Raw genomic sequence first — 21255 nt, 5'->3', positions numbered from 1 at the left:
ATTCTTGGAAATTCTAATAACGGTTAAGACACAATTAGATAGGGGCAAGTCAAAATCAGTTACTCCAAGGAAGGAGTGGAACATACAGTTTATTGTTGTTTGAGACAATCTCTCCACAAGCCCAGACAAGGCAGGCCTGGGCACCCAGCCCAACCACCATGCTGGGCAGTAATTTAGCATTTGCCCCATTTAGACCCTCTAAAGAGATGAGCAGATGGAGAATTATTCTGTGAAGGATAGCATTGCCGAAGTGGCTAACGCGTATTTCCTAAATTCAGCATTAAAAGGCTCAGTTGGAAAACTTTACAGTGTCAGCTTAGTCGAGGGAGGGATTATCTTTGTGTTACCACAGCGACTGAATCGATTGAACTCAAGTTCAAGAGCTGAGGAATCACCAGTTTGGATGTGGGAAACATACTGAAGCACAGATCACTGGTCTGACTGTAGAATAGAAATGTATCGAAACGTAAACACAGATGCACCATTTACTCATCTGACCACGGTATCACATGTAGCTGGCAGCCGATGCTTTCACTGAGAAGGCTGGCAGGCTTTGTAATGGTCTGTCTCAATGTTAATGTGCTTAAATCGTTGCCTTTATTTCACATAGACTAATCCTTAGATCCTCTGATATTGTAGATGGTCTTTTAGTACCTTTCTGGTCATTTCACAGCCAAGGGAGTTCATTCACAAAAACCATCAGAGACTCTTTCTGTGTGTGGATAGTGACTGTGAGCAGCTGCGGTGTGTTTTTGGGTGACTCAGTTGGCCCATTTGGCACCACAGGCTAAGAAACAATTAAGCTACCGATCAGCTAAGCCCTCCGTAGCTTTTTTGTGGACCTATGGTGACTCAGCCCAAGGCCTGAATACATGTCCTCTCACAATTTTTAAACTAGTTCCATTGCTTTATTGGTCACATATACACTATAGCACATTGTCATAGGTGTGGCAAAATGCTTGGGTATCAGCTCCTAGACAATGCACTCTACTAAATAAAGTAACTGCACTGCTAGAGTGTGTGGGTTTTGTGCGTGAGTGGCTCTAAGGTACAGAAGAGAGTGCAAGGGAGATAGTGTTAGGAAGAGGACTCAACAATTAATGACCAAGTCTGACAGTACTTCTCAAGATTAAGTTTAGTGTGCGTTTGTCTACAAATATGGGTACCCAGGGAACACTTGAATACACCAATCAATGGCATTCTCCTTGGGAATCCTAACTTAGCTTTAATGTATTTTAATTGAATGTAATGTAATAAATACTTTGGTCTATACCTGTTCTGGGCCCGGTTTCCGATAACATGGCACTTAACGACGGTTTCACGATGCAGGTAGCCTTAAGATGCACTTTAATATGATGGACTTACGCCTGTTTTCTTAACCGCCACGTACGTCGCTCCTTATAAAGTGCATGGTAAGTGCTCCTTTACGGCCGTTTGAAATGGAATTAGGCCTTATTTGGGGTTTGGAATTGAATTAGGTCATGAATATGTTTTAAAATATAGCCAAAAATGGTTTGTGTGTGCATATGAATAAAGTCTTCCATTCGTTGTGACCTTTGACCTTTCCCAACCTCAATATGCGGTTAGTTCAACAGTCTGATGGCTTGGCGGTTGAAGATGTTTTTACAGAATTTCTGCCCTGGCTAAAATTCTCCTGTCTCTGCTTGCTATGTGGTAGCAGCCCCAAAAGCCCATTGCTAAGTTGGTTGAGGTCCATTATAATCTTTATGGCCTGATTATATCTAGAATGCAATCATTTATCATTAATTTACTGTCCATCAAATTACCTCTTTCTGTTGTATTGTCTTAAAGAAAATGTGTGCAGTCTCCTCACAGTATCCTGTAATTGCTCACCATGGCTAGGTCCCAAAGACCTTCGGAATTACTTGTGACATTTAAAATATTAAACACAAGGCAAACTAAAATAGCACTCACCTAATGTGAAAATCTACATATATTAAGAAATGTACATATATTAAGCTCAGTTGTCTCCAGAGGGACTTCATGAATATCAACACCCCGGTATCTCAATCCTCGCATTCCCTATGTGAGCTAATCATTGCATCAATGTCTTACTCGGCTGTCTCCAGGTGGACATTTATGCCATGTCTGTACATGGATTTTATGTTCTTCCTCAATTAATTACATTTACCATAACTGTTTACTGTACCACCCCGATACAGTAAATAAGATTAGTAAATTTTCTAAGACAATTGACATTTACTGTTTTGTGTATTATCAATGAAGTACTTGGCTAGTCAACTATCCACTTTTAAAATATAGACAAAGGATGGTGACGAGAGGTGACTTTTTTGGCAGGCTTCAGCCTTGCTACAGTACATATGTAGAGACTAAAGGCAAATGAATTAGAGAAAAAACCTGCAAATGGTATGGTAAATTGTAATGATGCTCTCAGGCCATTCAGTTTACCTTCTCCAGAATACACAGATATTTTAGCTGCAATAGCCATCAGACAGCTATAAGTCTTGTTTTCTTATGGTGAAGAAAAGACGCACGTGAGCAGCATTCACCAGGTCCAAGCTCTCTTTCCTACCAGTATTTAGTACTGGCCCGGCTCCCGGTGTGAAAAGGGTGGATGTCCATATTATTCACACAACTTGGAAACGGGGAGAGAAGATTGGGGTCAGTCTTGTGTAGTAACCAACCAGCGGGAGAGCGAAGCCATTCTTTTTTAACTGGAGGGGAATTAGTTTGATCTGCTCTCCTCTCTGTCTGAGTCTTTCCACCCCTCTCTACCATTCCCTGAGGTGCTGCCAGAAAGTGAAGGAGGTGTGTGTTGATAGCAGACTGTGTGATGAGTCTCTGAATTGAGGCTGCTGTCTCTAATACATGCGCTGCTCCCAGGCAAGCGTTTGATGGGTTGCGAGGGATTTCTCGCCCCACCCGACATGCAGGCACCCCTTCCTCAGAACACGGTGACTGCAGTGTGCCTTGAGATAGACACGTCAGCTTTGATGTGTTCCACTGCCGTTTCCTGCCAGACAACACACGGAACAGCTAAGCTGGCTACTCAATAACCAGGCATTCTGTCCTAATAAAATATCAAGTTCGTTGCTCATTTCCTTCCATCCTCCTGTCGCTTCTTTTCTGTCTTTTTTTGCCTGCCTCTCTTTTCTTCTTGTGCCTCTCCTCTGTTTAACCTCATTCTCTCTCCTGACACTTCCTCTCTCATGCCACTTCCTCTTTCTCTCTTGCCACTTCTTCTGTCTTTCCATTAACTTCCTCTCTCTCTTCTGCCTTGTTCTCTCTTTAGAGGGCATTATTAGTATGGGAAAAACAGATTCCAACTCAAGTGGAAAATAGGAAATACTAATTAACTAAAACAAAAATCTGAAATTGTTAGTAAACATTACATAAACATTTCAAAAGGATAAAGCCATTTCAAATGTTATATTATGAGCTATCTACAGTGTTATAACACTTTGTTAACAGTCACAAGTATGAGTTGATGTGGAGAATAAAGAGAGGAATTTCTCTCCAACCTTCCTCTCTCCTGACTATTCTCTCCAACTTTTCTCAACAAAATTTCAATTTAAAGGGTCACAAATCTTGCTGCAGCGATTGCACAGGTGCAGTATTTCACTTAAAAGATATGGGAAATAATCTCTCTATTGCTTTCTTATCTCTTCCCAACCTTTGTTTCAGTTTCAATTTAAAGGGCTTCACTGGCATGGGAAACATTTGTTTAGATTGCTAAAGCAAAGGGACAATAGGAAAGATTAAATACAAATAATAAATAACAAATGTGAGTCAACAAAGTAAAAATCGCACACTTATATTGAAAAAGAGAAAATAATTTCAAATGTTATTATTAGCTATGTATAGTGTTGGAAATTGGTAAATTATGAATAACATTTAGTTAAGTTATTAATATCTGCCTAACAGATATGTGTGTTGATTAATATTTCATCTCACACTCTCTCTAGCCTTCCTCACTCCTGCCATCTTCCCTTGCTTCAATCCCCGTTCGTCCTCTCTCTCTACCCTTTGTGACTTCCTGACTCTCTCTTTATTTTTTTGCCCCTCTTTTGCTCCTCCCTCTTTTTGTCTCCTGTCCATTTCTTCTCCTGTTATTTCCCCTCACAGTTCTTCTTAGGAATGTGTCAGACAGGGAGGGAGTGCCCTCACTGGCAGATGGCTAATCATTGATGGTCTTGCCGGTCTTCAGGATGATTGGTCAAAGTTCAGTCTGTGTGGGTGTGCGTGCTGGTTGGGGGAGATAAAGCAAAAGGGTGTGGCATCTCGCTCAGGTGCGTAGCTAACGCTTGTAGCTTCTAGCCCTGTCCTTCTCCAATGTCACGTCTCTCAAGGTTGGTCACATATCACTCCAAAGTGTTGCTCAGGACATAGCCAGCTGTCACAGCCAAGAGCTACCAGGTGCAGTACTGTTATGTTATTCTAAAAGAAACGGTCACAGCAATACAGATGATATATTTTAGTAATACAGTGTTAAAGAATAAAGCCAACAGACACGATAGTGTTAGCAAAAGTATGGTTCTTAAGGGAATTTTACTTACTAATCTTTATTAGGATTTGTTGACAATGCAAACATTGTTGTGAAGTTTTCTTTAACCTGTTTAGCACGCTAAACAATTTATAGTATTATTGCAGACATTCAAACAGGGGTAACCTAACCATTTGGCAGAAAAGTAACTGCTCACTTTAGCTGCTCTCTTGAAATGTTCCTGGATGTGTGGGTAGTAGAGGACTATGCTCAGTGATAGCTTGAATGCAGTCATTTTGCTAAGCAAATAGATGTTATCATCTCTGCAAAAATATTATTCTAAAAGCAGTCAAGTGGATGTTTTATTTACTTATGGGTGTGCTCCACTTCACGGAAGTATCCCAGTTCTACTTCTACAATCTTTAGTTCAGGGGTGTTGGCCAAGTGCTCTGATCCTGATAGGGAATCTCTGAAGAGCAGCAATTTGGTCTGTCTCCTCTCCTGTTAGCAAAGCTGTGCGGTCACCTTAAGAGTTATCCATGCTTTGTCCTAATCAATTGGACATTGATTATGTTGCCAGGGGAGACCACTGCAGCTCCCTTCAGCTCTGTTCAGCTTTGCTGTGTCAAGTGAGGTGGACAGAGCATCAACATAGTTTCCCAGGGTGGGACAGGTCGGGAAGTTAGGGTATCCTGTCATTGTCTGAAGTGACCTAAGAGAACCAGGACATGTTAATGGCTGTGTTTTGTTGTTAGAAGATGTGGTCCGATACTGTCTGATCTGTTACTGAGTGCGCGCTGGAATTTATTTTAAGGTGCTAAGAGTCTTATGTGTCACAAGGAGGGGTCAGAAGTAAGATGATGTTGCAGATTAGGTGGTTGAACATTGGTCTAGGTTTATAAAGCGTGTGGCATATGCCATATATTGTCTTCACACTACAACAGGAATTTTTTTATATTGTCTCCTCAAGTTTCCTTGCTAGTATCCTTTCAGAAAAAGACATTACACCGAAAGGTGAGTGGAGAAATGTAAGTAAATATATGAAAGACTCAATTTAAATACTCAGCGATTTTAAAAGATTGTAAATGCAAACCAGATCATTCAATTTATTGTGTATTAAAGGTGCTACATGTGGGATTTTTTCTATTTGGTTTTGATTGTAATTGCAGAAAATGCCCATAATATCTGCACAAATAGTGGAATGATGGTGTTTCACAACATAACATACTCGCTGAAGTTGAGATTTGGTGGTGCTATTTATCATAGATTTCTCTCCAAGCCTGTATTTGTTGCCAAAATGGTAACACTGTTTTGATTTTGTGGCTGGAGAAAGTGGCCGATGTTGAAATTGCTTTCATTTCCTGGTTGCCAAAAGTCTACACAGTTTGCTTAATTTTTGTTTATGTGTGAAAACATTTAGTAAATAGTGTTAGGAATGGTGTTACCATGGCATTATACAGCTGGTGTACAGAAGCGAAAGTAAAAAAGTCAGTATGGGAGGGGGTAACTCAATAAAGCATAATACTTGTGTATTTCACCTACTGCATCTTCCACATGGGGATGAATGCCAAGCTTATCGTTATTTTAAGTCTGACCGTTTACACTTTCACAAAGGCAGGAACAGTTAATAAGGTGACATCCCTCTTGATGTGTGTGTGTGTTAGGCATGGGCAATGATATGGGATAAGTTGAAGTTAAGGGACCCTGGCTGGGGCCTCCAGGTGCATAAGGTTGGTCATCACTCCTATCTGTTTACCCAGTGCGGCTGAATAATTGATGATCTCTTCTGTCTCTATATATAGAGTAGGAATCTGATGAGAGTGGCAAGATGCAGTGTCTCTCCTGAATGCTGCATAAGTCTGGCATTGCCAAGGTCCCGGTGTAGTGGGATTTGTGGCGCGGCTGGGGCAGCTGCAGTTGGGGACTCGAAGTGGGCATTGCAACATAATTGTGCCACATGCGTAATATTTGTAGTTGATTTATTTGACACACTTATGATGTGATGTTATACCAAGCTCTGAGCTAAAAAAACATTTGTTGTAACAGAAAAGCCCTGTGATAAAATGAGGGGATCAGTTAACTCTAAGTTGTAGACAGTGGCAGCAATATGGTCCTGACCCAATTACATAACTATTACGTTTTATCTGAAAAATATATATTTGAATGGAGACTAAGATGATTTACTGTTCTACATAATTGTAGCTGAGCACTTTGCATTGTAAAATGCAAATAAATTACTCTCACTAACACATTTTCTTTTTAAATAGAGCTTTTTCAATTCAACAGAGTATACCATGCATGCCTACTGTCCTAATTACTGTAACGTTTAGAAATGCAAAGGTTCACTTTTGAGTGTTATATATTTATCACAAGTCTCTTACACCGCTAACTGATTACATAATTTGGAGAGAAAAAAATGAACACCAAGAATTGTATATTCTAAGAATGTGGAGCAGGCTTTAACACAACTTCAGGCTTTAACAATTTCCTTGTTTACTAGATTTGCCTAGTAAAGAAGGAAATTGTGTACATTATTAGTTTATTATTACAGAATTATTTCAATTGCATAGGTAATGTTTCCATAACATATGCCCATAATACCTACCAGAGGTCGACAATGTTGGTGTCAATGACTAAAACAATGCTGACATCCTCATCGGGGAGTGTTTAAGTTGGTGGCTAATGAATATGGGCTGCAGTTGAGATCATCTATGCAGGTAGCTTTTGCACATATTGCAGGGATATTTATGCTAGAGAAACCCTTGGGCTTGCACCTAAAATGTTTTGACGAAAATTAATTTAAATGGAATTTAAATTTTTATGGAATACAGTACTAAGGAGCGAGGTTGGAAAGCCAATCTGCTCTTAACAAATTCATTCTTCAGATCTTGAGCAGATTCAGAAGTGTCTGGTAGTTACCAGCTACTGCACTAGCGCTGTAGTGAGATAATCGTTTCTGTACTGACAGTGTAAAAGTAAATATTTGTAGCAAGAGTAATTGCGCGACTGAACACTACCCTATCTATTAGCTATGTTGTCTATAGTACGTTTAAAAGATAGGTATGGTGATGCTGTGGCCTTCGTGTTGTGAAGAATTAGACAGATTTACATCATAATACTACTAGATACAAAAGCAACTCAATGTAATATTTATTTGTTGATAACAAAAGAACAAATTTTCTTTGCACAGACATACAGGTGCTGGTCATAAAATTAGTTTATTTATTTCAGTAATTCCTTTCAAAAAGTGAAACTTGTATAATGTATACATTCATTCCACACAGACTGATATATTTCAATTGTTTATTTCTTTTAATTTTGATGATTATAACTGACAACTACTCAATTTTCTCAGAAAATTAGAATATTGTGAAAAGGTTCAATATTAAAGTCACCTGGTGCCACACTCTAATCAGCTAATGAACCCAAAACACCAGCAAAGGCCTTTAAATGGTCTTTCAGTCTAGTTCTGTAGGCAACACAATCATGAGGAAGACTGCTTACTTGACAGTGTCCAAAAGACAACCATTGACACCTTGCACAAGGAGGGCAAGACACAAAAGGTCATAGCTAAAGAGGCTGACTGTTCACAGAGCTCTGTGTCCAAGCACGTTAATAGAGAGGCAAAGGGAAGTAAAAAATGTGGTAGAAAAAAGTGTAAACGCAATAGGGATAACCGCACCCTGGAGAGGATTGTGAAACAAAACCCATTCAAAAATGTGGGGGGGATTCACAAAGAGTGGACTGCAGCTGGAGTCAGTGCTTCAAGAACCACCACGCACAGACTTATGCAAGACATGGGTTTCTGCTGTCGCATTCCTTGTGTCAAGCCACTCTTGAACAAGACACAGCGCAGAAGTGTCTCGCCTGGGCTAAAGACAAAAAGGACTGAACTGCTGCTGAGTTATGTTCTCTGATGATAGTACATTTTACATTTCCTTTGGGAATCAAGGTCTCAGAGTCTGGAGGAAGAGAGGAGAGGCACAGAATCCACGTTGCTTGAAGTCCAGTGTAAAGTTTCCACAGTCAGTGATGGTTTGGGGTGCCATGTCATCTGCTGGTGTTGGTCCACTGTGTTTTCTGAGGTCCAAGGTCAACGCAGCCATCTACCAGGAAGTTTTAGAGCACTTCATGCTTCCTGCTGCTGACCAACTTTATGGAGATGCAGATTTCATTTTCCAACAGGACTTGGCACCTGCACACAGTGCCAAAGCTACCAGTACCTGGTTTAAGGACCATGGTATCCCTGTTCTTAATTGGCCAGCAAACTTGCCTGACCTTAACCCTATAGAGAATCTATGGGGGTATTGTGAAGAGGAAGATACGCCAGACCCAACAATGCAGAAGAGCTGAAGGCCACTATCAGAGCAACCTGGGCTCTCATAACACCTGAGCAGTGCCACAGACTGATTGACTCCATGTCACGCCGCATTGCTGCAGTAATTCAGGCAAAAGGAGCCCCAACTAAGTATTGAATGCTGTACATGCTCATACTTTTCATGTTAATACTTTTCAGTTGGCCAACATTTCTAAAAATATTTTTTTTGTATTGGTCTTAAGTAATATTCTAATTTTCTGAGATACTGAATTTGGGATTTTCATTAGTTGTCAGTTATAATCATCACAATTAAAAGAAATAAACATTTGAAATATATCAGTCTGTGTGTAATGAATGAATATAATATATTTATATATAGTTTAACTTTTTGAATGGAATTACTGAAATAATCAGCTTTTTGATGATATTCAAATTTTATGACCAGCACCTGTACATGCCTACTAGCGGCCAGCGAAATCCTTAACAAGCATTGGCAAGTACCCCTGACTGCGGTGTGGGGCGGGGCTCCATGTGGGTTGAGTCAAAATTATTGCCACTCCACATTCCTTCCATTCATTTTTTGTTTAGTCATTATTCAAACAAAATCCGTAAATTTTGTGATTATGAATGTCGAGTATTTGTATTTTTTCAAAATAACCAAGCCATTTAGTATTTTGGTGATGGTTAGCTTGTTTTTATTGACAACATGAAAGGATGAGGATACAGTATAAGTAATCATCATTTCAAATAGTCTAGAGATCTATGTATCGTTTAGTCTGATATACACTCTAAAAAGCAGCACTATATTGTTAGATTGTGCATGACAACGATATAGTGATGCATTTCCAATACACTTTCGTCTGCCACGAGAATCAGATGCTCAGCATTTTTAACAACATTTTGTCTAGGCTATAGAATGTATAAATAAAATGAAACTTGCTTTGAATTAAAGTAAATTGAAAGAAAAAAACTGTATCAGCATGCAGCCAAAAAGGAACAAAAATATATTATTTAAATGGGCTACATAAAAAAATTGCTAATCACATGCTTGCAAATATTAGGCACTCAGCATTTAACTAGCATCTACACTGCACAAACTGAATGTAAAAACGAAAATGTAAAATTTACTTTGGTTTCAGGTTCATGCTATGGTGCATTTCTTATCATTGCTGTACTTTTTTACCTCTCCTTCTTGTGTCCAGCGGACGACCAATGCGGCTGTTTAAAGTTTGAGCCATATGTCTCTAAACTGGTTATGCACCAGATCATCCCTTAAATCTCCGATCCAAGACATGGGACAAGATACTTATCTTAAAAGTACTGTTTGTAATGGTTGGAAACATTCTCTGATAGTGTAGTTTTTTTCAGTAATATTATAATTAACAGACAATAAAACTACTTATAATAATAAACAACAAGGTTTGTAATTGTATTAATGTAGGTTAGGTTTGATTAAGAAAACCAAACATGTCACATTTCATGGAGAGTCAGAGGCAAATGCAGTGTCGAAGATGGAGCTTTTAATAACAACAAAAAGGAAACAAAACAGAGTGCCATGCACTACAAATACAAAAGGACAGTACTTCGCAACACATGACGGGAGAACGCAACAATTCAATAATGAACGACAAGGACAGGGAGAAAATGCCTGAACTAAATACACAGACTAACAAGGAGAACAGAAACAGGTGAGGGCTAAACACAGGTGAAAGGAATAAACTGATTAACTGAACTGGGAACAGGAAAGATCAAACAAGGACACGACAAACCAAGAACACACAGAAAACACAAAGCGGAACAGTCCCGTCCGTCTGGGACCGTTTCACAACATGCCTAGTGGACGGGCCTGTAAGAGGACACAAATGGAACTACGTTAGCAATGTGACCACAAAGCCTAAACATTTCACTTACAAAACCTTTTAATAAAACAATAGATATAAACTAATAATATTTCAATAGCCCCCTGTCATTGCTTTATAAAATTATATCTGGTTTATACAAGTAAGGTTTCACTTTTGGAGAATTAATTGTAAACTAGTGAGCCAGTGACTGATGCTAGGGGGGTAGAGGTGATGGAGGAGGAGCAGGCTGAGGGTATTTATTCAATATTTTCACATTACAATAAAAAAAAAAACGTGTATTACTAGTTTACCTATTAGTTACCCTGTCAGCGTTATTTGTGGAATTTGTAGAATTTCAATAAATTGTTTTTAAATATTATTTAATATTATTAGTTTGTCCAAAATGCGTATTTTTCTCAAGGTTTACTTACCAAAAGGTATTCCAGAAGACCCATAGAGTAATTTTTTTAAACAATCCATTATTCACCTCTGTCCCAGTCTGTAATTAGCATTATTAGCATAGTCCAAATTCATAAAAGAAATGTTTCGCACTGTTATCGCAAAGCTGCACTACAAGTTGAAAACTACTTCAAAACACTTCAAACTAAATTCAGTTAAACTGTACACTGACGAAACTGGCAGTAGAGAACTCTTTCCTATAGCCACCATACACAGCTTCTGTTCTTCGGCAGTGATGTTATTGAGGTGAGCGTGAACATTAACCTCAACAAGCTATGTGAAGATAGATTGCTTCACCTAGCTTTTTAAAATTGCTGCTAGTTTACACTAATTTATAATTGCTATATTTCTTGCTATAGTTTTGGTTTATGTCTTTCTTAATTCTTACTACGTAGATGTTGTGTGCCATGTCACAATAATTTAATTATGCAGGATGACGCTGTCTTATTCAGTGCATTTGATAAAAACTTCTGTATTTCCTTTGTTTGTAAGTATCGGTGTCTGCTAATGGATCTTGAGTTAATTAAATACTACCCATTCTGCAATTGGGACAATACCTCTGCCTCTCTTGATTCATATTTTGGGAGAATCAATGGAGCAACTTCACCAACGAGACTTAACATTTTATGAGAAACATTTTAATACAGAGGATCTTGACCCATGTTTACTTAGAAGAGGATTAAAGGTGAATGCAATTCAATCAAGTTACCCAGTTGGATACAAGACAGATTGTAAGTAATACTTCCAGTTGCTATGTTATAATACACAAAGTACACATTGCCTCCGGATAATCTGGGCATCCTCTGGGCAAGGATTGGAGATTAATGTGTTCATCATCGCCCCCCTTTAGCTCCTGTCCAAGCTTCTATTCGGTCAATTCATCGTCTGTGTATAGGCTCTGTGCACAAGCCTATGGACAAACTTTAGCCAGATGTCGGCATATCATTTCCTGGTTTACTTAAGGCGATCACCCTTGTCAACCAAAATTTCAGCCGGCTATCGGCTAAGCTAGTTAGCGACGTGTTCCTTTTTAGTGTAGTATTAGGCAGGACAACTGCAAAAGAACGTTGGCTGAGCTGGAACGCTAGCGCGTCCCCATAGCAAGTGAATTGAAACAAACCTTCCTTCAGCCTCTTCAACCTGAATGAAGCTTAAAATTCCATAGCCTCAAAAAAGCACCAAAACAGATCTCCTCTTTTATTTTACTACTGTAACCTCATTTCACAACGAAACTGAAAAATGACAATTGGCATAGGAAGTAAACATCTGGTCCTATATGGTATTAATTGCGCTTAAACCTGCGTTACGTGGAAGTATATAAAAAATCGCCTTTTCTGACTATTTCTAGTCTAGCGTTTGAAGTCATTGAATGGCGCAAGTATGTAAGTATATAAAAAATTGCCTTTTCTGACTATTTCTAGTCTAGCATTTGAAGTCAATGAATGGCGCAAGGCATATTTTATTAAAAAGAGGACATTCTCCTGATTAAAATGATGCCCCACTTGTACCTTGAAACTTAAATGAGTCACGTACATTTTATTTCTTTTTTTCCGTACAACAGCATCACTCATCTTGTTGTGAGTTTAGGTGTTTACAAATGCGGATGAGTATTAGTAAGTAAACCGGAAACTGCAATACCGACTTCTAGACAAAAGCGGAAGTTCCTCACTACGCTGGTGCACAGAGTCTATTATGGTTAGAACATTTGTCTATCTGTATTCACAGTTAGACATAATACATGTGACAGAATTCGGGAAACTGGGCTTATGTCGCATGTCACTACTTTTCAGGAGAGCCGTTTGTAAGAAGAAAAACATGTTCTGGGACATTTAGTCTTTTATGCGAAATGCCTTCTTGAAAATGTGAACTTTAATGTGACTTAGCAAACTAGTGTGCGAAGAGAAATTGGAATAAAATGTAAAACTAAAACCCTTGTTTAACCTGCGGAAAATACAGGACTTTCCCTTCCATTGGCTGAGATAATGAAGTGGCTGGACATGCTGACATACTGAGTTCTGATTGGTCTATCATGTAAACAGTTTTTGTCATAACACAACTGCTTGGTCAATAAATCATTGTGATCCCGGGATTTTCAAAAATGGACAACTGCGATCCCATTGCTACAGCTTTGAATCACATCGCTGCCCTGAATTTTGTCGCTGCCCTGAATCTATGAAGTTGTGAGATACTACTTTCTGGAGTACAATGATGCCATGATTCAGAAGATGAATTGGACCACGATGAGGAAATCCCAGACTTTGATACTGTTAAAAACGTTCAGGCAGAATTTAGGCATTTCATTGCAGTGCCTATGGTGGAGAGAAAACGCTGGCTCCTCTTGTATAAAACAACTGTCCACGGATTACACTGACAAGAAAGGGACAATCATGGCAGTTATGATAGCGACAATGAAAGATGCATAGATTATACGAGTATAGAACACCTTGAGTGTGAACGGTAGCAAAAAGACGCGTTGTAAACAAGACTAAAGGACTTTGTATCAGAGGATATACAATTGTTTCACTCTCATATATACGGTAAGTGTAACGTTTGCTAAATAGATACAGATCATTTATTTTCAAAACGTTGTCCAAGTAGTTTGAATTGCTAGTTATCTAGCTATAGCGACTGACGTTATTGTTAACGTTAGCTAGCTAGGTAACCACATTAACTTATCAGCTAGCTAACGTTTCCTGGTTTCTAGCTTGTGCGTGATTATGCTTAGCTATTATGTTTGCATATAGTCCATATAGTGAACAAGTCACTTAGCATGATAATAAGCTATCTGATTGACCGGTCATTCATCCAGGTGTGTGATTAAGCTTAATCTGTAACCCTATAACGGCTCAGTTGCTGTCCATATGCACTCAAACTATCTGCACTAACATTGCTGCTACTGTTTTTTATGAATCCTACTGCTAAGCTACTTTGCCTTTCACTATACTGTTTATACCTGATGTATCAATGTCCATGTGAAAACACTTTAATTGTATTTTATTTATTTTGTTTGGTTTGATATAGTATGTGTTTATTAGAGACCAACCAGACCAGTTTAGCACAAGGCCAGAGTGTCCCCATTTGAATACTTAAATAGCTGGGTTGGGTTAAGGCCTAAGAGGGTGTGAACTACGCTGAATGGCCCTCATTTATCATTCTTGCGTAGAAACGGGCGTATATGTTGGCGTAAGATTTTGCTTACACTCCTCTCATCGCCTGATTTATGAAACTGTGCGTACCTTTAAAATCCAGGTGTAAGTAATACCTTCCCTTGATAAATGCCGTGGATGAAAACGATCGTCATTAGAATAACACGCCCCTATATATTCAAGTATCCGCCCTCATTTTACGCCATGGACACACGGAAGACTGCAAAAAAGAGAAACTTCTCTGACGTGGAGATTGAGACGATCACCAGGGAGGTAGAAAGAAGGTTTCATTTGGCAGTTTAAAAAGCGGAATAAAAGATGATGATGTGATGTGGAGTACCATTCATTCACATTAATAACTGCATGACAATTTGTAATATTCGTCTTATTATTTCATGATATTTATCAATGACGTTTATTGTTATTTAGAAGAAGAATGTCGTTATTATTATTGTCTAAAAGAAGAAGAATGTCATTTTTATTATTTTGTCAGTCTGAATTATATTTTGTTAATTCAAAGCCTTTTATTACTGAACCCAGTCCATGCGCAACTTCCGGGCCTAACCCTGAAACGTCATGTAAAGCGCACAGACTCGCATCTGAAGGAATACATATAAGTCAAATGCTTTGGTAAAGTCACACAAATGAAACCTTGAAGTCCATGTTGCACAAAAATAAACACTGAAGTTTGTAATTATGTTGTTGTTGTTTTTTTTTACAGTAGGTCATAATATATCACATCTTTTAGTTTGTCAGTGCGTTAGGATTTTCTTTTCTGCGCTGTTAAGCTTTCATTTCTCTCCGCCATATCCATGTGCAATATTTTGTTGTCATCCATCCACCAAAGATCACTCCAAATATAACTATTAATACTGTTTTATTTTCAGTTTACATCTCTGCACTGGCATAACATCAGTGCACGAGGGAACTGCAGCAGGGGCTGAGTATACTGCTACACATTTTTTACTTGAGACAGGTCAAAATAAAAGTCCCGTCCCTTCACACATGCGCACAATTAACTCTTGCACAATTTTGGGTATACAACAGTCAGTATCATAATTAAACAACATAATATAACATAAATGATGAGAACATATAACTCAACATGCGCATTTCCGCACTAACTCAAAACGTGCGTACACCACCTCCTGAGCTGGCGTAGGATTTGAGAGTGCCGTACGCCAACGTCCATATTGATAAATCTCAAAGTCTCCGTGGTTTTGGGTGTACGCCAGGTGTACGCTGGAAATTTGGTGTACGCACTTTTGATAAATGAGGGCCAAAGTTCCGTGGTTTTGGGTGTACGCCAGGTGTACGCTGGAAATTTGGTGTACGCACTTTTGATAAATGAGGGCCAATGGGCCTAAACAAAGACCAGCTCTCTGGAATGTTTTCTCAGAACTAATTATAGCAGATTATCAACTTTTATCTTTCCTATAACTTTATCAAACAGTAGTGTTTTATATTTCAAAGCTCTGAATCTGGACCTTTATAAAATGGAATAAAAAGAAAAACTCAAATTTTGCCATAAGCCCAGTTTCCCGAATTCTGTCAGATGTATTTAATTTTTTCTCTCAAGCAAGTAAAGTTTGACTGTCCAAGGTGAATATCAAAGACAAAATGGTTAACTTGCATTCTAGCTAGCGAAAACAAAATTTAGTTTACTGTGTATACCAGGGGTGTCCAAACAGTTCCGTGTAGGGCCGAGTATCTGCAGGTTTTCGCTCTCACCTTGTACTTGATTGACTAATTAGGTTACTAATTGGTATGTGTCTACCCTCACCTGGTTGTTTAGGTTTGAACTGGGAACCAATTTATAGGAAAAACCAAAAACCCGCAGACACTCGTACCTCAGTGGAACTGTTTGGACACCCCTGGTGTATACACTCTTCCCGAACTAACGCAAGGATTGATACTGGTGTGAACAAAACCCAGGAAGTGCCCTTTTATTTGAAATGAGAATTATACCCCAAAAACTTAATTTCAGGGAATACAACATTGTCATGTTCTTTGAGGTAAACAAAACCACTTGGATTAGTTTTTGGCTTACTGCTATGCCTTCATACATCTTCAATATGGATGAATTGAACCAACTTTCCTTTTGTTCCCATGTTTACCAAGTGAGCTACGTCTTCAAGTCAACACCATTGGGAAACTACCCAGTGGGTTTGTTTGTTTAATTACCTCATCTCAGATGTGTCCTCTGTCAGACTGAACCTATTGATGCTGTCAGTGCCAAAACCATTAATGTGACATACTTCCTCTATTTGTGGTGCTTCTCTAAACACTGAAGCTGTCAGCTAACTTTAACACAGGTGCTTTGTTTTTTGAGTATGCTGCTATTAAGTCACCAGGTACTGATAAAGCTGTCTTTTTCACTTCCTGTTTTTTAAAAATACCTAAAGACATTTGACAATAACAAAGAAATTGCTTACACACCCTGATTAATTCCATAGATTTTTTTTGCTATTGGTGACTAAGGGTAGCTGAATTTTGTAAGAAAAACTCTTATCTACAATTCAGTTTTTTTTGGCATGGAGTAGTCTGATTGAAATACTATAGACAAAAACCATGGCTCACAGTCTATGTGGTGTTGCATTTGCACTGAACAAAAATGTAAACTACATGTTAAGTCTTGGTCCTATGTTTCATAATCTAAAAGATCCCTGGCATATCCATAAGCACCAAAGCAGTATACATGTGGTTTATTATTTTGGAAACAAACAAAGTAGTATTATAATAGTAGTAAGTATTCTTAGTTGTGTTCAAATGGATCCACTTATTTCATATTTAAATATATTTATGATACATTACTGGAAATAGAATGTAATACACTATATATATTTCAGAAATATATTTGAAAAACATTGAGAGTGCGTTTTATTGAGGGGATATATTAAGTGTACTAAAATAATATTTTCAGAGTTCCTTGGACTTCCTTGTAGAGTTTGTGATGGTAACTTTATCGATCAGAACTCTTTAAGAAGGAAGTACAGAGACGAAATACTCTTGGCACAAATTAACAGTTTATTTATTATTTGCAAATAAGAGAGACACGTCAAACGCTTAAAAACACAATCGTCCGAGGAGTCTCTAACTCCATACAGGTCATTCAACAGTATATATCACATAGAAAAGGGGTGTGGTAAGTTGTTGCCCATCTGTCTTGTCAATGAAACACATTCCCTCTGTTTTATCACATGTCCTGGGCTTGACACAAGTCACATGTTGTCCTCTCCCATCTGGTTAACTTTCTCAACCCTTGAGGGGGACTTCATCTGGACAACCTATGGATAGGCAGATTTATGATTAACCCTGTAATCTACTGTGACCAATCAAGAATGCCCCCTAAGACATATACCAAAACCCTCTCTCCTACATTCCTAAGGAACAGAAAGGACTGACACCTTCTTTGTCTAGGCAGGAGGACATACCTAATAATCCTCTGATATTATACAGACGTGTGTCACAATCAAAGTAAAGATTTTCATACCAGCCAATAGAAAGACAGACATTTCTCAAATGCACCTTAGTTCAAAATGTCCATAACAAGTTTCTGAGACATCCTTGGAGTGTATCTTGGACTTCCTTGTACAGTTCATTAGACTTCCTTGCAGTGTACCTTGGACTTCCTTGGAGAGTTTCTGAGACTTCCTTATCTAAACAGGTTTGTGCCTTTCTAAATCATGTCCAATCAATTAGATTTTTGGACTCAAATCAAGTTCATGAAGCCAGTCAAAGCTGTTCAAACTACACAAGGTATTTGAGCTCAATTCGGTTTGCAAAGCATCTGAATACTTATGTTATGCACATGACATATTTCAGTTTTTCATTTTGAATGAATTTGCACACATTTCTAAAAACATATTTTAACTTTTTCATTTAATGAGGTATTGTGTATAGATTAATTGCAAAGAAAAAACATTGAATCAATTATAAATTAAGTCTATAACGCAACATGTGGAGAAATTGAAGGGGTCTGAATACTTTCCAAGATCACTATATACCAAAAAGGGATTACCTCTTGTCATAATGATTGTGAAGGTACATGTAAGTACCTACCATATAAGTACCTATATTTATATGTAAACTCATGTTTCATACTATATGGATTACAGTTTGTAGTAGGATAAAAAAAATATAGTGTACATTTTCATTTATCACAGGCCTAATTTGTTGTTGGTAGACTGGTACCCTGGGAGACTGGTAATTACAATAGTTTGCAATGTCTCGGTATGATTGCTGGTGTAGTTTTGTGTGTCCTTCATTGTGATGGGTGCTTCATTGCCATTGTGTGTTTAAGGGAAATATCCCAGGGGGGCGCGTTTTACCTCTTGGCAGTCCAGCTTACTGTGAAAAATTCCATAGAATGAGACATGCAGTGTATACCAGGAATTAATTAGCTGTCAAGAGAATGGGATTACATTTTACATTTTAAAAGCCCCTAAGTAGTTGTATGGAAATCTGTTTTAAGTGTTTTTCTGAATTTCTCGTCTTCCTGTTCTCTGGTGTCTCAGTGCTGCAGTCATTCAGATTGGGAGCACATTGAGTGTTTTTAATGAATAGCTGTTGCGCTGCGGTGGGTTCTAAGGTAGAGATTGCATAGCACCTGTCCTTTGTGGGTTCTAAGGTAGAGATTGCATAGCACCTGTCCTTTGCTGCAGTGGATTTTTTTTTTTTTTGTAGGTGGCTGAGCCGTTGTGGCTTTTATTATGCTGATCTGCCTTGGTACTCCACCATCCTCTTCCTCAAGTCAATCTATGTTCCCCCTCATTCCTCTATCCCCATTATGCTCAGCATGCGCCCCAGTGATGATCAATCACCAGGCCAGGGTGAGTCTCTTGGAGGACAGCTCTCCTCTCCTCTGTTCAGTAAGTCACATCCAGAGGATTACATGCATACATTATACCTACGCCTCAGCTATTAAAACTGCACTGTCATGGTTGTTTTTCTTCTTGACGGTTCTGCCAGCTATTCCTGTCTGCTGATTATCCCTCATTTATCACATCGCAGAGTTGCTCTTTTGAGCCTTATTAATATTCAAATCAGGGTTTATTATCAGCTTTCTTTCTGCATGGCATCTCTGAGATCTGCCTCTGAATAGTAGATCAGATTGATAATACGCTACATAGCCTCAATAATGCATGTCTTTTTCTGTTGAAATTAGTCAGCATCTGTTGTAACAACAGTTCCCTCATACCTAACATGTAAGGGCCCCACCTGTAGGATTGACTCCAAATCACTTCACCTCATCTCCCCCTTTGCCTACATCCCCTCCCTCCCCCTATATTGTCCGATGCAACAGTTATCTGTCCCCACCCAGTCCTCCATTTACTGAGTTTTTAGTTCTGTTCCTTGTTTTTGTAGTGACTGCATATTAATATTTTTCTTTAATCGATTTACATTTTTGTTTCCTGATACATTTCGGTTGTCTGTAAGATATTTTTCTAGGAAGTCTGGCTGTTGAATTGCTGGACACAAATAAGAAATAGTACAGAAATAACAAACAAATAACCAGAGGCTCCCTTATTCCTGCTGTATTTCCCTGCTGCCTCCTCTCCTATCGGCACCTCCCCGTTCTCATCCCTTCTTCCACCCACCCTCTTTCTCTCTCTGTTGAACCAATCCAGCCCAACACCAGAGGATTATCCCTCATCCATTGAGACCCCCCCCCATTCCCACACACGCACGCACACACTCTCTCTCGTACACACGTGTATGGATGCACGTAACCGTGCACGGGAACACTCTCTCACACTTCCAGTCAACATGTTGCCCTGCCCATAGTGTTCGCACTGTATGACAAGACGGCGTCTACGTCCGTTGCCGGGCGATGACGCCAGCCCAGCTCTCTGACAGAACCGGTGTCTGAGTTTCAACGACAACAAAGGGGCGGTAGGAAAAAGGACAGAGGGGTGTGGAGTCCATGTGCCTTAGCAGCTGTAGCTAGCCGTGGCATCTCCCCGTGCTAATGGAGGACTGGGGGTAAGGCTTTGTTGTTATGATGGAACAGAGGGAGGGAGAGGTGTTCCAGCTCTTTTTGGGTGCATTCATTGCTTTCTTTTGTCTTGGTTAAAAGCCTAGTGCCTTTTACTGTCTGTGGTTAATTCAGTCATTTGAATGTGCCTGTGTGTTTGCGTTTGCGGTAGTTTTTGTGTGTGTGTGTGTGTATGTGTGTGTGTTTTATTGTGTGTGGCGGGATGGCAATATGGAGGTGCATGATGTGCTTGGCTTACAAGCCCTTATGAAATGTGTGTTGTGATCCTCTTTATAATATAGCAGTGGGATGTACTGGAGAAGAGAACTTTATGTACTTTTCATCAGGGAATTTGATGAACCTTGTGAACTGGATTAAGTGGTTTAGCTTTTGTTACAATATATGTGTGATTAGATGAGTGTTCTGCTAATGACCTACTATGTTTTCTTTTGTTTAAAATCCTAGTTGAAGACAAAAAACTTGATATTTCAAGTATTGATTTCTGTACTACAATGGTTTAGAATGAGACAGCTATTTAACGATGGGAAGACGTGAGGTAGTGTCTGTGGGTGGTATTAGTATAATCTAGGATCTAGACGGCATTCTGAAGAGGGCTGCCCTGCACTGGAACAAAAGCCTTCACTTATGATGTGACGTGTTAACCGATTCTGGTGCACATCCAGTTTTCACACATTCCCCAAGCACACCTTGGATCTCTGCTGGTTTCAGCTGCATTTTGTAGTCTGTAACACTTTCCCTCTTCCTGTTGTTTCTCTCCCCGATTGTCAAAAGTATTCTTCCACCCATTGATTTTAGGCGGCTGAGTGACCCAGATAACCCATTGCCCTCCCCTCCCCCTAAACCTTGGCCCCTCACTGAAGCAGAGACGTCTGTTGTTTTTACCACGTATTTCTTCCAGGCTTGAATATACAGAGGTTGGCTCTGTGCAGATACGCTGTTGTTACAGCAGACCATTGGTTGCAGCCCACCAGGGTAATTGAGAGGCTGCGTTATGCCCACCTGATGCCCAACGCCACCCTTCCACCTGG

General features: G+C 39.2%; 1 protein-coding gene across 8 annotated transcripts in view; it reads left to right on the top strand.

Annotated features, from left to right (window-relative positions):
* The window catches only part of pacsin1b (protein kinase C and casein kinase substrate in neurons 1b), a 42495-nt gene that overhangs the window by 8625 nt on the left and 12615 nt on the right, over nucleotides 1-21255 (top strand). Inside the window, exon 1 of one of the 8 annotated variants that reach the window (XM_010902448.4) lies at nucleotides 4139-4271. The exons of 3 other annotated variants lie outside the window; for them this stretch is intronic. The gene's annotated coding sequence lies outside the window, so the exon portion shown is untranslated. Of the gene's footprint in view, nucleotides 1-4138; nucleotides 4272-4296; nucleotides 4399-13520; nucleotides 13621-19078; nucleotides 19101-19938; nucleotides 20215-21255 lie in introns of those variants that run through there. 4 more of the 8 variants (XM_010902445.4, XM_020055666.2, XM_010902449.3 and 1 more) reach the window with 4 other exon arrangements.

Source organism: Esox lucius, chromosome 17 (genome assembly GCF_011004845.1).
Source record: "Esox lucius isolate fEsoLuc1 chromosome 17, fEsoLuc1.pri, whole genome shotgun sequence".
NCBI classification, from domain to species: domain Eukaryota; kingdom Metazoa; phylum Chordata; class Actinopteri; order Esociformes; family Esocidae; genus Esox; species Esox lucius.
The sequence above is the reverse complement of the archived record's forward strand: the minus strand, read 5'-3'. Positions and strand labels throughout refer to the sequence as shown.